At 35.0% G+C, this 18,902-nt stretch overlaps 1 protein-coding gene across 1 annotated transcript in view; it reads right to left on the reverse strand.

The window, feature by feature from the left end:
- Positions 1-18,610, reverse strand: part of LOC124018110 (membrane-associated guanylate kinase, WW and PDZ domain-containing protein 1-like) — a 132,736-nt gene extending 114,126 nt beyond the window's left edge. The window contains exon 1 of the mRNA XM_046333388.1: positions 18,141-18,610. The gene's annotated coding sequence lies outside the window, so the exon portion shown is untranslated. The remainder of the gene's footprint in view (positions 1-18,140) is intronic.
- Positions 18,611-18,902: the final 292 nt, after the last annotated feature.

The following is an 18,902-nucleotide window of genomic DNA, read 5'->3' on the forward strand; positions in this document are numbered from 1 at the left end:
AAGAAGTTCTATTCTATTGGACCAAGTAGGACCAATAGAATAGAACACTGAATAGCAAAACAACATAGTGAACAACCGAAACAGCTGTCTGGTGCAGACACACACAAAAACAGAAAACAACCACCCACAAAAACAGAAAACAACCACCCACAAAAACAGAAAAACTACCCACAAAAACAGAAAACAACCACCCACAAAAACAGAAACTACCCACAAAAACAGAAACTACCCACAAAAACAGAAAACAACCACCCACAAAAACAGAAAAAAACTACCCAAAAAACAGAAAACAACCACCCACAAAAACAGAAACTACCCACAAAAACAGAAAACAACCACCCACAAAAACAGAAAACAACCACCCACAAAAACAGAAAACAACTACCCACAAAAAAACAAAAACTACCCACAAAAACAGAAAACAACCACCCACAAAAACAGAAAACAACTACCCACAAAAACCCAGTGGGAAAAAAGCTACCTAAGTATGGTTCTCAATCAGAGACAACGATAGACTGGCCAAACAACAAAGAAATACAAAACATAGAAAATTAACATAGAATGCCCACCTTAGTCACACCCTGGCCTAACCAAAATTGAGAATAAAAGCCTCTCTATGGCTTTTAGGCACTTTAGTTCTATAGTAAAAATGTGATCGATACATGTGGATGACCATGTTCCTGTAGAAAGTAGACCTCTCTGTTTACATCACATACACTCTCAAGCATTTCACACACATTATCTAGATACTGACTGTTAGCACTCGGTGGCCTATAGCAACACCCCAAAAGGAAAGGCTTTAGATGTGTCAAGTGAACCTGCAGCCACAACACTTCAATAACACTTGACATAAGATCTTCCCTAAGCATTACAGGGATATGACTCTGAATATACAGTATATATAGCAACACCTCCCCCATAAGCATTCCTGTATTTTCTGTAGATGTTATATCCTTGTATTGATGCTGCTGTATCATCAAAGGAATTATCTAAGTGAGTCTCAGAAATGGCTAATATATGAATGTTATCTGATGTTATCAAGTTATTGATTTCGTGAACTTATTTCTAAGGCTTCATATATTCATATTTCCAGCCCGTTCCTGGGCAGCTTATCATAGATAGACATAATAAGGAAAAGAGCAAACTAAGCAAGAGAAAACAAGTACATTCAGCAGTCGATTAATCAGTTGGTGTGTGTGTGTGTGTGTGTGTGCGTGCGTGCGTGCGTGTTGCTGGGTTGAAGCTACGAACCCATAGATTTGGCATTCTCATTTTTTCCAGGCTTCTGGGAGAAAGGATGGACAATGAGCCTGTCATAGTGGATGTCCTCACGTGCTCCGGCAGCTTTCATGGGATTAGTTATTTCCTCTTCTGGAGCACAGCTTCAGGATAGTCCTTGTTGAGGAAGATATACGTTCCTCTCAAGGTCTTGGCTATTTCCAGAACACCTACCTTGTCCTTGAACCTCAGGAACTTGACCACTATTGGCCTGGGTACTGTCACCTGGGCCTGTCACCTGGGCCTATCACCTGGGCCTGTCACCTGGGTCTGTCACCTGGGCCTGTCACCTGGGCCTGTCACCTGGGCCTGTCACCTGGGCCTGTCACCTGGGCCTGTCACCTGGGCTTGTCACCTGGGCCTGTCACCTAGGCCGGTGGCGGGTTTTCCAGTCCTGTCCTCAATCTGGCTGTGGTCCATCTTCAGTTTCCCAGAGATACCCTCACTTTGTCCTTAGACTCGGTCCAGGTCTCATGTGGAGATTCTGCAAATCCGTCCACAAACATGTTGTTCCTCCTTGATTGTCGCTCGAGATAATCTGATTAATCTGTCGTTGTTATCATGTAACAGTAAGCACACAGAACTGATGTCCTCAATGATCTCAATCTCAATGACTTACAGATTGCTGTCACCTTGGTGTTCTCCTGTTTAAACTCATCGAGCTGACCCGAGGAGAACTGACAATTGATCTTCAGGTCCTGGATCTCTCTGGTCAGGTCATCCATTATTTTATTAGTTGAATCCATCAGTATTTGGAAACTTGAAGGTATTTTCTTGTTGTTGTAACAACTGCTTTTAGAACTATTTTTGTTTGTTTAAAATATCCACATGCCCGGGACAATCCGTGGTCCCAGCCACAAGGGCTAACTGTGTTGCGGGCTACGTTCAAGCCCCCAAGGAAACCCTGCCAGCTTGATAGCCAGCTAGTAGCTAGGCTAGCTGCTATGCTAAGCAGCTCCTCAGGCCCTAGGTAGGCAGGATCCCTGGACACATAGTAGCTGTCCCAGCACAAGATGCCAACCACGTTGCGGGAATCAAATTCAAATGGTAGCTAGTAACCAAACATTTTCAATAGAACACTTTTTCCAAAGACTTTTCAACAAACTGAGCTGTCCCTCATTCAACAGGAGAGTAGGGAAACACAGGAGAGAGCTGCTTGTCCGAGAGGTAAGGTAGAAGAACTCATATAAAACAGGAGAGAGCTGCTCATCAGAAAGGTAAGGTAGAACCAGTATAGAACTTTGGAGAGCTGCTTGTCAGAAAGGTAAGGTAGAACCCGTATAAAACAGGAGAGAGCTGCTTGTCCGAGAGGTAAGGTAGAAGAACCCATATAAAACAGGAGAGAGCTGCTTGTCCGAGAGGTAAGGTAGAAGAACCCTTATAAAACAGGAGAGAGCTGCTCATCAGAAAGGTAAGGTAGAACCAGTATAGAACTTTGGAGAGCTGCTTGTCAGAAAGGTAAGGTAGAACCAGTATAAAACAGGAGAGAGCTGCTCATCAGAAAGGTAAGGTAGAACCAGTATAGAACAGGAGAGAGCTGCTTGTCAGAAAGGTAAGGTAGAACCAGTATAGAACAGGAGAGAGCTGCTTGTCAGAAAGGTAAGGTAGAACCAGTATAGAACAGGAGAGAGCTGCTTGTCAGAAAGGTAAGGTAGAACCAGTATAGAACAGGAGAGAGCTGCTTTGAACCAGTATAGAACAGGAGAGAGCTGCTTGTCAGAAAGGTAAGGTAGAACCAGTATAAAACAGGAGAGAGCTGCTCATCAGAAAGGTAAGGTAGAACCAGTATAGAACAGGAGAGAGCTGCTTGTCAGAAAGGTAAGGTAGAACCAGTATAGAACAGGAGAGAGCTGCTTGTCAGAAAGGTAAGGTAGAACCAGTATAGAACAGGAGAGAGCTGCTTGTCAGAAAGGTAAGGTAGAACCAGTATAAAACAGGAGAGAGCTGCTTGTCAGAGAGGTAAGGTAGAACCAGTATAGAACAGGAGAGAGCTGCTTGTCAGAAAGGTAAGGTAGAACCAGTATAGAACAGGAGAGAGCTGCTTGTCAGAAAGGTAAGGTAGAACCAGTATAGAACAGGAGAGAGCTGCTTGTCAGAAAGGTAAGGTAGAACCAGTATAGAACAGGAGAGAGCTGCTTGTCAGAAAGGTAAGGTAGAACCAGTATAGAACAGGAGAGAGCTGCTTGTCAGAAAGGTAAGGTAGAACCAGTATAAAACAGGAGAGAGCTGCTTGTCAGAGAGGTAAGGTAGAAGAACCCGTATAGAACAGGAGATAGCTGACCTACAGTAAGTGTCCATAGTTACGGCTCACGTATCACCCATTGGTTGGTATGGTGATGAACTCCAAGGTAACAATACTTTCCAAACGATGTGTCATTGTGTACAATCCCCCCCCACCCAAAAAAAAAAAAATTGTAAGGCCCCAAAAATAGATGAATCAATTATGGTTAAATGGTTAAATGGTTTAATGGTTTAATGGTTAAACACATTGACTGTGTCAGGTTCAAACACCAGCAGAATCATTCTATACACATTATGTGGATAATTAATGCAGGGTAGATTACCGATGAATAATGATTACTCACTACAGTCACTTCTCTGATATAACCTTACAGAACCAACCCTTTCAGTGTTGCAATGTTGGGTACAAATTAACCAGGAGATCAAACCTTCCAACTGACTTTTACATCTCTCTCTCTCTCTGTCTCTCTCTCTCTCTCTCTGTCTCTCTCTCTCTCTCTCTCTCTCTCTCTCTCTCTCTCTCTCTCTCTCTCTCTCTCTCTCTCTCTCTCTCTCACACACTCACACACAAACACACTCACACACTCTCCCTATCTTCCTCTTTCTCTCTCCTGCAAACAAATGCACTTGGACACACATACACACTCTCTCTGTTCCACATCTTCACATACAGCGCATGATCGATACTACTATACTAATATACTGCCATACCACTATACAAATCTATACCACTATACTGATATACCAGTATACGGATCGATACTACTATACTGCCATACCGCTATACAAATCTATACCACTATACTGATATACCAGTATACTGATCGATACTACTATACTGCCATACCGCTATACAAATCTATACCACTATACTGATATACCGGTATACTGATCGATACTTCTATACTAATATACTGCCATACCACTATACAAATCTATACCACTATACTGATATACCGGTATACTGATCGATACTACTATACTAATATACTGCCATACCACTATACAAATCTATACCACTATACTGATATACCGGAATACTGATCGATACTACTATACTAATATACTGCCATACCACTATACAAATCTATACCACTATACTGATATACCGGTATACTGATCGATACTACTATACTAATATACTGCCATACCACTATACAAATCTATACCACTATACAAATCTATACCACTATACTGATATACCGGAATACTGATCGATACTACTATACTAATATACTGCCATACCACTAAATCTATACTAATACACTGATGTACTGCTATACTGATCTATACTACAATACTGATGTACTGATGTACTGCTATACTGATCTATACTACAATACTGATGTACTGATGTACTGCTATACTGATCTATAATACAATACTGATGTACTGATGTACTGCTATACTGATCTATAATACAATACTGATGTACTGATGTACTGCTATACTGATCTATACTACAATACTGATCGATACTGATGTACTGCTATACTGATCTATACTACAATACTGATGTACTGATGTACTGCTATACTGATCCATACTACAATACTGATGTACTGATGTACTGCTATACTGATCCATACTACAATACTGATGTACTGATGTACTGCTATACTGATCTATACTACAATACTGATGTACTGATGTACTGCTATACTGATCTATACTACAATACTGATGTACTGATGTACTGCTATACTGATCTATACTACAATACTGATGTACTGATGTACTGCTATACTGATCTATACTACAATACTGATGTACTGATGTACTGCTATACTGATCTATAATACAATACTGATGTACTGATGTACTGCTATACTGATCTATACTACAATACTGATTGATACTGATGTACTGCTATACTGATCTATACTACAATACTGATGTACTGATGTACTGCTATACTGATCCATACTACAATACTGATGTACTGATGTACTGCTATACTGATCTATACTACAATACTGATGTACTGATGTACTGCTATACTGATCTATACTACAATACTGATGTACTGATGTACTGCTATACTGATCTATACTACAATACTGATGTACTGATGTACTGCTATACTGATCTATAATACAATACTGATGTACTGATGTACTGCTATACTGATCTATACTACAATACTGATCGATACTGATGTACTGCTATACTGATCTATACTACAATACTGATGTACTGATGTACTGCTATACTGATCCATACTACAATACTGATGTACTGATGTACTGCTATACTGATCTATACTACAATACTGATGTACTGATGTACTGCTATACTGATCTATACTACAATACTGATGTACTGATGTACTGCTATACTGATCTATACTACAATACTGGTGTACTGATGTACTGCTATACTGATCTATACTACAATACTGATGTACTGATGTACTGCTATACTGATCTATACTACTATACTGATGTACTGATGTACTGCTATACTGATCTATACTACTATACTGATGTACTGATGTACTACTATACTGATCTATACTACAATACTGATGTACTGATGTACTGCTATACTGATCTATACTACAATACTGATGTACTGATGTACTGCTATACTGATCTATACTACAATACTGATGTACTGATGTACTGCTATACTGATCTATACTACAATACTGATGTACTGATGTACTGCTATACTGATCTATACTACAATACTGATGTACTGATGTACTGCTATACTGATCTATACTACAATACTGATGTACTGATGTACTGCTATACTGATCTATACTACAATACTGATGTACTGATGTACTGCTATACTGATCTATACTACAATACTGATGTACTGATGTACTGCTATACTGATATATACTACAATACTGATGTACTGATGTACTGCTATACTGATCTATACTACAATACTGATGTACTGATGTACTGCTATACTGATCTATACTACAATACTGATGTACTGATGTACTGCTATACTGATCTATACTACTATACTGATGTACGGATGTACTGCTATACTGATCTATACTACTATACTGATGTACTGATGTACTGCTATACTGATCTATACTACTATACTGATGTACTGATGTACTGCAGTACTGATCTATGCTACTATACTGTTACACTGATCTATACTACTATACTGTTATACTGTTATACCATCTACACTACTATGCTGATATACTGATCCATACTACTAAACTGGTATACTGCTATACTAATCTATACCACTAAACTGATATACTGATATACTGATCTAAACAACTACACCGTTAAACGGATCTATACTCCTACACCGCTATACTGATCTATACTGATCTATACTGATCTATACTACTATACTGATATATTGCTATACTGATCTAAACAACTACACCATTAAATGGATCTATACTCCTACACTGCTATACTGATCTATACTACTATACTACTGCACTGTTATATTGTTATACCGATCTATACTACTATACTTCTATATCGCTATACCACTATACAACGATATCAATATACAGCTGTATTAATATGCTGCTATACTACTATACCGCTACAGTGTTATAATGCTATACTGCTAAACTGATCTATACAATTATACTACTATACCACTATACAACGATACCGATCTATACTACTATACTTTTATATTGTTATACTGCTATACTACTATACCACTATACAACCACTATACAACGATACCACTATACAGCTATACAAATATACTACTATACTACTATACTACCATACTTCTATATTTCTATACTACTATACCACCATACAACGATACCGATCTATACTACTATACTTCTATATCGCTATACTGCTATACTACTATGCTATATGCTATACTACTATACCACTATACAACCACCATACAACGATACCGATCTATACTACTATACTTCTATATCGCTATACTGCTATACTACTATACCACCATACAACGATACCGATCTATACTACTATACTTCTATATCGCTATACTGCTATACTACTATACCACCATACAACGATACCGATCTATACTACTATACTTCTATATCGCTATACTGCTATACTACTATGCTATATGCTATACTACTATACCACTATACAACCACCATACAACGATACCGATCTATACTACTATACTTCTATATCGCTATACTGCTATACTACTATGCTATATGCTATACTACTATACCACTATACAACCACTATACAATGATACCACTATACAGCTATACTAATATACTACTATACTACTATACTACCATACTTCTATATCTCTATACTACTATACTAAGATGCTGCTATACTACTATACCACTACAGTGTTATAATTCTATACTGCTGTACTGCTAAACTGATCTATACAATTATACTACTATACAGATATATACTACCATACTGATCTATTCTACTATACTGTTATACCGATCTATACTACTATATAACTATATACTACTATACTGCTATAACAACATACTGCTGTACTGCAATACTGATATACTGTTACACTGTTATACTGTTTTACCTATCTGTACTGCTATACTGCTAAACTGCTATACTGCTATACAATTATACTGCTATACCGCTATAATGATATACTACTATACTACTATATTGTTATTGTTGCCTTTTGCACACAATGTATATAGACTCTTTTATTTTTTATTTTCTTCTACTGTGTTATTGACTTGTTTAATGTTTACTCCATGTGTAACTCTGTGCTGTTGTCTGTTCACACTGCTATGCTCTATCTTGGCTAGGTCGAAGTTGTAAATGAGAACCTACCTGGTTAAATAAAGGTGAATTTTTAACATTATTTTTATTATACTGCTATACTGTTATACCACTATACAGCTGCACTACTATACTACTATACTGATGTACATATATACTACTATACTGATGTACAGATATACTATTATACTGATGTACAGAGATACTACTATACTGATGTACAGATATACTACTATACTGATGTACAGATATACTACTATACTGATGTACAGATATACTACTATACTGATGTACAGATATACTACTATACTGATGTACAGATATACTACTATACTGATGTACAGATATACTACTATACTGATGTACAGATATACTACTATACTGATGTACAGATATACTGCTATACTGATGTACAGATATACTACTATACTGATGTACAGATATACTGCTATACTGCTGTACAACTAAACTACTATACTGATGTACAGATATACTGCTGTGCCACTATACTGATATACTGACATACGGATATACTACTATAATGGTATACTGAACTGTACTGTTATACTGTTATATTGAACTATACTGTTATACTGAACTATACTGTTATACTGGTATACTGAACTATACTGTTATACTGAACTATACTGTTATACTGAACTATACTGTTATACTGAACTATACTGCTATACTGAAATATACGGTTATACTGAACTATGCTGTTATACTGAACTATACTGTTATACTGTTATATTGAACTATACTGTTATACTGAACTATACTGTTATACTGGTATACTGAACTATACTGTTATACTGAACTATACTGTTATACTGAACTATACTGTTATACTGAACTATACTGCTATACTGAAATATACGGTTATACTGAACTATGCTGTTATACTGAACTATACTGTTATACTGTTATACTGTTATACTGTTATACTGTTATACTGAACTATACTGTTATACTGAACTATACTGATATACTGAACTATACTGTTATACTGAACTATACTGTTATACTGAACTATACTGCTATACTGTTATACTGAACTATAATGTTATACTGAACTATACTGTTATACTGAACTATACTGTTATACTGCTATACTGAATATACTGTTATACTGAACTATACTGTTATACTGAACTATACTGTTATACTGAACTATACTGTTATACTGAACTACACTGTTATGCTGAACTATACTGTTATACTGAACTATACTGAACTATACTGTTATACTGAACTATACTGTTATACTGAACTATACTGTTATACTGAACTATACTGTTATACTGAACTATACTGTTATACTGAACTATACTGTTATACTGAACTATACTGTTATACTGAACTATACTGCTATAATGAACTATACTGTTATACTGAACTATACTGTTATACTGAACTATACTGTTATACTGAACTATACTGCTATAATGAACTATACTGTTATACTGAACTATACTGTTATACTGAACTATACTGTTATACTGAACTATACTGTTATACTGTTATACTGAACTATACTGTTATACTGTTATACTGAACTATACTGTTATACTGAACTATACTGTTTTACTGAACTATACTGCTATACTGAACTATACTGTTATACTGAACTATACTGTTATACTGAACTATACTGCTATACTGAACTATACTGTTATACTGAACTATACTGTTATACTGAACTATACTGTTATACTGAACTATACTGTTATAATGAACTATACTGTTATAATGAACTATACTGTTATAATGAACTATACTGTTATAATGAACTATACTGCTATAATGAACTATACTGTTATACTGAACTATACTGTTATACTGAACTATACTGTTATACTGAACTATACTGCTATACTGAACTATACTGCTATCCCGAACTATACCGCTATACTGTTATACTGAACTATACTGTTACCCTGAACTATGCCGCTATAATGAACTATACTGCTATACTGTTATACTGAACTATACTGCTATACTGTTATACTGAACTATACTGTTATACTGAACTATACTGTTATATTGAACTATACTGCTATACTGTTATACTGAACTATACTGTTTTACTGAACTATACTGCTATACTGTTATACTGAACTATACTGTTATACTGAACTATACTGTTATAATGAACTATACTGTTATACTGAACTGTACTGTTATACTGAACTATACTGCTATACTGAACTATACTGTTATACTGAACTATACTGTTATACTGAACTATACTGTTATAATGAACTATACTGTTATACTGAACTATACTGTTATACTGAACTATACTGCTATAATGAACTATACTGCTATAGTGAACTATACTGCTATAATGAACTATACTGTTATACTGTTATACTGAACTATACTGTTATACTGAACTATACTGCTATAATGAACTATACTGCTATAGTGAACTATACTGCTATAATGAACTATACTGTTATACTGTTATACTGAACTATACTGTTATACTGAACTATACTGTTATACTGAACTATACTGTTATACTGAACTATACTGTTATACTGAACTATACTGTTATACTGAACTATACTGCTATAATGAACTATACTGTTATACTGAACTATACTGTTATACTGAACTATACTGTTATACTGAACTATACTGCTATAATGAACTATACTGTTATACTGAACTATACTGTTATACTGAACTATACTGTTATACTGAACTATACTGTTATACTGTTATACTGAACTATACTGTTATACTGTTATACTGAACTATACTGTTATACTGAACTATACTGTTTTACTGAACTATACTGCTATACTGAACTATACTGTTATACTGAACTATACTGTTATACTGAACTATACTGCTATACTGAACTATACTGTTATACTGAACTATACTGTTATACTGAACTATACTGTTATACTGAACTATACTGTTATAATGAACTATACTGTTATAATGAACTATACTGTTATAATGAACTATACTGTTATAATGAACTATACTGCTATAATGAACTATACTGTTATACTGAACTATACTGTTATACTGAACTATACTGTTATACTGAACTATACTGCTATACTGAACTATACTGCTATCCCGAACTATACCGCTATACTGTTATACTGAACTATACTGTTACCCTGAACTATGCCGCTATAATGAACTATACTGCTATACTGTTATACTGAACTATACTGCTATACTGTTATACTGAACTATACTGTTATACTGAACTATACTGTTATATTGAACTATACTGCTATACTGTTATACTGAACTATACTGTTTTACTGAACTATACTGCTATACTGTTATACTGAACTATACTGTTATACTGAACTATACTGTTATAATGAACTATACTGTTATACTGAACTGTACTGTTATACTGAACTATACTGCTATACTGAACTATACTGTTATACTGAACTATACTGTTATACTGAACTATACTGTTATAATGAACTATACTGTTATACTGAACTATACTGTTATACTGAACTATACTGCTATAGTGAACTATACTGCTATAATGAACTATAATGTTATACTGAACTATACTGCTATAATGAACTATACTGCTATAGTGAACTATACTGCTATAATGAACTATACTGTTATACTGTTATACTGAACTATACTGTTATACTGAACTACACTGCTACAATGAAATATACTGTTATACTGAACTATACTGTTATACTGAACTATACTGTTATACTGAACTATACTGCTATACTGAACTATACTGTTATACTGAACTATAATGTTACACTGAATTATACTGTTATTATGTTGTTATGGTCTAATGGTCTAATGTTGTTATGGTCTAATGTTGTTATGATCTAATGGTCTAATGTTGTTATGGTCTAATGGTCTAATGTTGTTATGGTCTAATGGTCTAATGTTGTTATGGTCTAATGGTCTAATGTTGTTATGGTCTAATGGTCTAATGTTGTTATGGTCTAATGGTCTAATGTTGTTATGGTCTAATGTTGTTATGATCTAATGGTCTAATGTTGTTATGGTCTAATGGTCTAATGTTGTTATGGTCTAATGGTCTAATGGTGTTATGGTCTAATGGTCTAATGTTGTTATGGTCTAATGTTGTTATGGTCTAATGTTGTTATGGTCTAATGTTGTTATGGTCTAATGTTGTTATGATCTAATGTTGTTATGGTCTAATGGTCTAATGATGTTATGATCTAATGTTGTTATGGTCTAATGTTGTTATGGTCTAATGGTCTAATGTTGTTATGGTCTAATGTTGTTATGGTCTAATGTTGTTATGGTCTAATGTTGTTATGGTCTAATGGTCTAATGCTGTTATGATCTAATGGTCTAATGCTGTTATGATCTAATGTTGTTACGATCTAATGTTGTTATGATCTAATTGTCTAATGTTGTTATGGTCTAATGGTCTAATGTTGTTATGGTCTAATGGTCTAATGTTGTTATGATCTAATGGTCTAATGTTGTTATGGTCTAATGTTGTTATGGTCTAATGTTGTTATGGTCTAATGGTCTAATGTTGTTATGATCTAATGTTGTTATGATCTAATGGTCTAATGCTGTTATGGTCTAATGGTCTAATGTTGTTATGGTCTAATGTTGTTATGGTCTAATGGTCTAATGTTGTTATCGTAGAATGTATGCACACATGACTGTAAGTCGCTTTGGATAAAAGCGTCTGCTAAATGGCATATATTATTATTATTATTATTATTATAATGAACTATACTGTTATACTGAACTATACTGCTATAATGAACTATAATGTTATACTGAACTATACTGTTATAATGAACTATACTGTTATACTGAACTATACTGCTATAATGAACTATACTGTTATACTGAACTATACTGTTATACTGAACTATACTGTTATACTGAACTATACTGTTATACTGAACTATACTGTTATACTGAACTATACTGGTATACTGAACTATACTGTTATACTGAACTATACTGTTATACTGTTATACTGAACTATATTGTTATACTGTTATACTGAACTATACTGTTATAATGAACTATACTGAACTATACTGTTATACTGAACTATACTGTTATACTGAACTATACTGTTATAATGAACTATACTGTTATAATGAACTATACTGAACTATACTGCTATACTGAACTATACTGTTATACTGAACTATACTGTTATACTGAACTATACTGTTATAATGAACTATACTGTTATAATGAACTATACTGAACTATACTGTTATACTGAACTATACTGTTATACTGAACTATACTGTTATAATGAACTATACTGTTATAATGAACTATACTGAACTATACTGCTATACTGAACTATACTGTTATACTGAACTATACTGTTATACTGAACTATACTGTTATAATGAACTATACTGTTATAATGAACTATACTGAACTATACTGTTATACTGAACTATACTGCTATACTGAACTATACTGTTATACTGAACTATACTGTTATACTGAACTATACTGTTATACTTGTATACTGAAATATACTGTTATAATGAACTATACTGGTATACTGAACTATACTGCTATAGTGAACTATACTGTTATACTGAACTATACTGTTATACTGAACTATACTGTTATACTGAACTATACTGATATACAGCTATACAACTATACTGATATGCTACTATACAGCTGTACTGCTATACCGATATACTACTATACTGATGTGCTACTATACAGCTGTACTGCTATACCGATATACTACTATACTGATATGCTACTATACTACTATACTGATGTACTACTATGCTGATGTGCTACTATACAGCTGTACTGCTATACCGATATACTACTTTGCTGATGTGCTACTATACAGCTGTACTGCTATACCGATATACTACTATACTGATATGCTACTATACAGCTGTACTGCTATACCGATATACTACTATACTGATATGCTACTATACAGCTGTACTGCTATACCGATATACTACTATGCTGATGTGCTACTATACAGCTGTACTGCTATACCGATATACTACTATACTGATGTACTACTATGCTGATGTGCTACTATACAGCTGTACTGCTATACCGATATACTACTATACTGATGTACTACTATGCTGCTGCTACACCACTATGCTGCTATACCAATATACTACTATACCGATATACTACTATACCACTATACTACTATACTACTATGCTGCAATACCACTATACTACTATACTACTATACTGATATACTACTATACCACTATACTACTATGCTGCTATACTACTATACCAATATACTACTATACTACTATGCTGCTATACTACTATACCAATATACTACTATGCTGCTATACTACTATACCAATATACCACTATACTACTATGCTGCTATACTACTATACCAATATACTACTATGCTGCTATACTACTATACCAATATACTACTATACTACTATGCTGCTATACCAATATACTACTACACTACTATGCTGCAATACCACTATACTACTATACTACTATACCGATATACTACTATACCACTGTACTACTATGCTGCTATACTACTATACCAATATACTACTATACTACTATGCTGCTATACTACTATACCAGTATACTACTATACTACTATGCTGCTATACTACTATACTGATATACTACTATACTACTATACCGAAATACTACAATACTACTATACCGATATACTACTATACTGATATACCACTATACCAATATACTACTATACTACTATGCTGCTATACTATTATACCAATATACTACTATACTACTATACCGATATACTACAATACTACTATACCGATATACTACTATACTGATATGCTACTATACTACTACACGGATATGCTACTATACAGCTGTTATGCTATACCGATATACTACTATACTGATATGCTACTATACTACTATACTTTTGGGGCGGCGGCATAGCCTAGTGGTTAGAGCGTTGGACTAGTAACCGGAAGGTTGTAAGTTCAAACCCCTGAGCTGACAAGGTACAAATCTGTCGTTCTGCCCCTGAACAGGCAGTTAACCCACTGTTCATAGGCCGTCATTGAAAATAAGAATTTGTCCTTAACTGACTTGCCTCGTTAAATAAATGTAAAATAAAAATATACTACTATACTACTATGCTGCTATACTACTACTATGCTGCTATACTACTATGCTGCTATACTACTATACTGATATACTACTATACTACTATACCGATATACTACAATGCTGCAATACTACTATACTACTATACCGATATACTACAATACTACTATGCTGCTATACTACTATACCGATATACTACAATACTACTATGCTACTATACTACTATACCGATATACGACAATACTACTATGCTGCTATACTACTATGCCGATATACTACTATACTACTATGCTGCTATACTACTATACTGTTATGCCACTATACTGCTGTACTGCAATACTACTGTGCTGATATACTATTATTCTACCATACTGCCACACAACTATACTACTATACTACTATACTGCTGTTCTACTATACTGCTGTTCTACTATACTGCTATACTGCTATACTACTATGATGCTATTCTACTATGCTGCTATACTACTATGATGCTATTCTACTATGCTGCTGTTCTACTATACTGCTATTCTACTATACTGCTATACTACTATGATGCTATTCTACTATGCTGCTATACTACTATACTGCTATTCTACTATACTGCTATTCTACTATACTGATATTCTACTATACTACTATACTGATATACTACTATACAGCTGTTATGCTATACCGATATACTACTATACTGATATGCTACTATACTACTATACTTTTGGGGCGGCGGCATAGCCTAGTGGTTAGAGCTAGGCTATGGACTAGTAACCGGAAGGTTGTAAGTTCAAACCCCCGAGCTGACAAGGTACAAATCTGTCGTTCTGCCCCTGAACAGACAGTTAACCCACTGTTCATAGGCCGTCATTGAAAATAAGAATTTGTCCTTAACTGACTTGCCTCGTTAAATAAAGGTAAAATAAAAATATACTACTATACTACTATGCTGCTATACTACTATACTGATATACTACTATACTACTATACCGATATACTACAATACTACTATGCTGCTATACTACTATACTACTATACCGATATACTACAATACTACTATGCTGCTATACTACAATACTACTATGCTACTATACTACTATACCGATATACTACTATACTACTATGCCGATATACTACTATGCTACTATACCGATATACTACAATACTACTATGCTGCTATACTACTATGCCGATATACTACTATACTACTATGCTGCTATACTACTATACTGCTATTCTACTATACTACTATGATGCTATTCTACTATGCTGCTATTCTACTATACTGCTATTCTACTATGCTGCTATACTACTATACTGCTATTCTCCTATGCTGTTATACTACTATACTGCTATTCTACTATACTGCTATACTACTATGATGCTATTTTACTATGCTGCTATTCTACTATACTGCTATTCTACTATACTGATATTCTACTATACTGATATACTACTATTCTACTATGATGCTATTCTAGTATGCTGTTATACTACTATACTGCTATTCTACTATACTTATATACTACTATTCTACTATACTGCTATTCTACTATACTGATATACTACTATTCTACTATACTGCTATTCTACTATGCTGTTATTCTACTATACTGCTATTCTGCTATACTGCTATTCTACTATGCTGTTATTCTACTATGATGCTATTCTACTATACTGATATTCTACTATGCTGCTATTCTACTATACTGCTATACTACTATGATGCTATTCTACTATACTACTATTCTACTATGCTGCTATTCTACTATACTGCTATACTACTATGATGCTATTCTACTATACTGCTATACTACTATGATGCTATTCTACTATACTGCTATACTACTATGATGCTATTCTACTATACTGCTATACTACTATGCTGCTATACTACTATGATGCTATTCTACTATGCTGCTATTCTACTATACTGCTATTCTACTATGATGCTATTCTACTATACTGCTATACTACTATGCTGCTATACTACTATGATGCTATTCTACTATGCTGCTATTCTACTATACTGCTATTCTACTATGCTGCTATTCTACTATACTGCTATTCTACTATACTGATATACTACTATACTGCTATACTGCTATTCTACTATGATGCTATTCTACTATGCTGCTATACTACTATGCTGCTATACTACTATGATGCTATTCTACTATACTGCTATTCTACTATGCTGCTATTCTACTATACTGCTATTCTACTATACTGATATACTACTATACTGCTATTCTACTATACTACTATTCTGGTATACTACTGCCTACTGCAGTTCATCCACCATCACAGGCCTTTGGACAAAACAGACAAACAATATTACTATGCCCACATATGCTGCTGCTGCAGGCTATTGCAACACAGAGTTATGTTGAAAGGGATATCAATAATTGTAAATAAATGCTTGGTAATCCCTGGCCAGATGTGTTGAAGGCATCAGACGGTTCAATTTGGATAGCCTGCTGAGGAACTAGTGACATAGGGGAGAGTTTATCAGCAGAGAGCATAGGGGACCCATTGTACATCTTATTAGGGTATAAAGCACTAGTAAACGGCGAGTCTGGTCGGCGGAGCAAATGCAGCGTTTTGGAGCACAATAGGCGATGACATAAATGAACCACATCATTAGTCTAACCTCATCGCTCGCTTCATTATGACAGCATGTTCTGAATACAGCGTATTGTTGAATACATGGTGAAAATTGGAACTTAGCATATGGCAATTAGACAAAACAGCCTTAAAACAAAACAAAAACACGTTGCAAAATGCACATTTGCTTCAACGGCATACCTTCATAATTCCAGCCTTGTTCCTGCCGCGATGTTTTTCGTCGTTGCAGCTAACGCCAGCTATATAATTAGTATATATAGTCCAATCTTATTTATTAGTCCCTTGGTGTGCCGCGTACTGCTGCCTGACTAGTCACCGCAGGCTGTGCTCTATGACATTAGATAGGTAAAAATCCATTGCACTGCGCAGGCAGATAGACAATGAACATAGCTGGTGAGATTTGAAAGACAGAGTGGATCCGCGCCGCGGTAGGGGCGGCGGTGAAAGCGTCTCTACCGCTGCTGCTGACTTTCCGACGCGGTAGCCATGCTCGCGGGCGGTATTAGCCTAATGGCACCAGTAGAACACACATCAGAATTACAGCGCATTCACTCTTTTTACTCCCTCTGTCCCCATAGGCGAAGGCAATACGGAGACGGTGATACGAGGAACAAACGGGGAGTGGAGAGAGAGAGAGAGAGAACAGATCGAGCAAGTAGGGGAGGGAACAAAGCGTGAAAAGAAAGAGAAGGCTCCCTTCAATCGGTGAGGATTGGATACTGTGCTATGCTATAGCGACCTGTATCGGTGTGTACTGATCATTGTATATCTAGAAATGCAGTACCTTACTGTGTTCATTTCATTATGAATGAGACTAGTGTTTTTTTCGAAATGACAGGGAAGCCAGGTGCTATAGAGGTTTTCTACTGCAAAAGGTAAAAACCCACTTCTCTCTGATCAGGTCATGATAACTCTGGTCTGTATCTATAGTAATCTATACTC

Source organism: Oncorhynchus gorbuscha, linkage group LG03, assembly GCF_021184085.1.
Source record: "Oncorhynchus gorbuscha isolate QuinsamMale2020 ecotype Even-year linkage group LG03, OgorEven_v1.0, whole genome shotgun sequence".
NCBI lineage: Eukaryota > Metazoa > Chordata > Actinopteri > Salmoniformes > Salmonidae > Oncorhynchus > Oncorhynchus gorbuscha.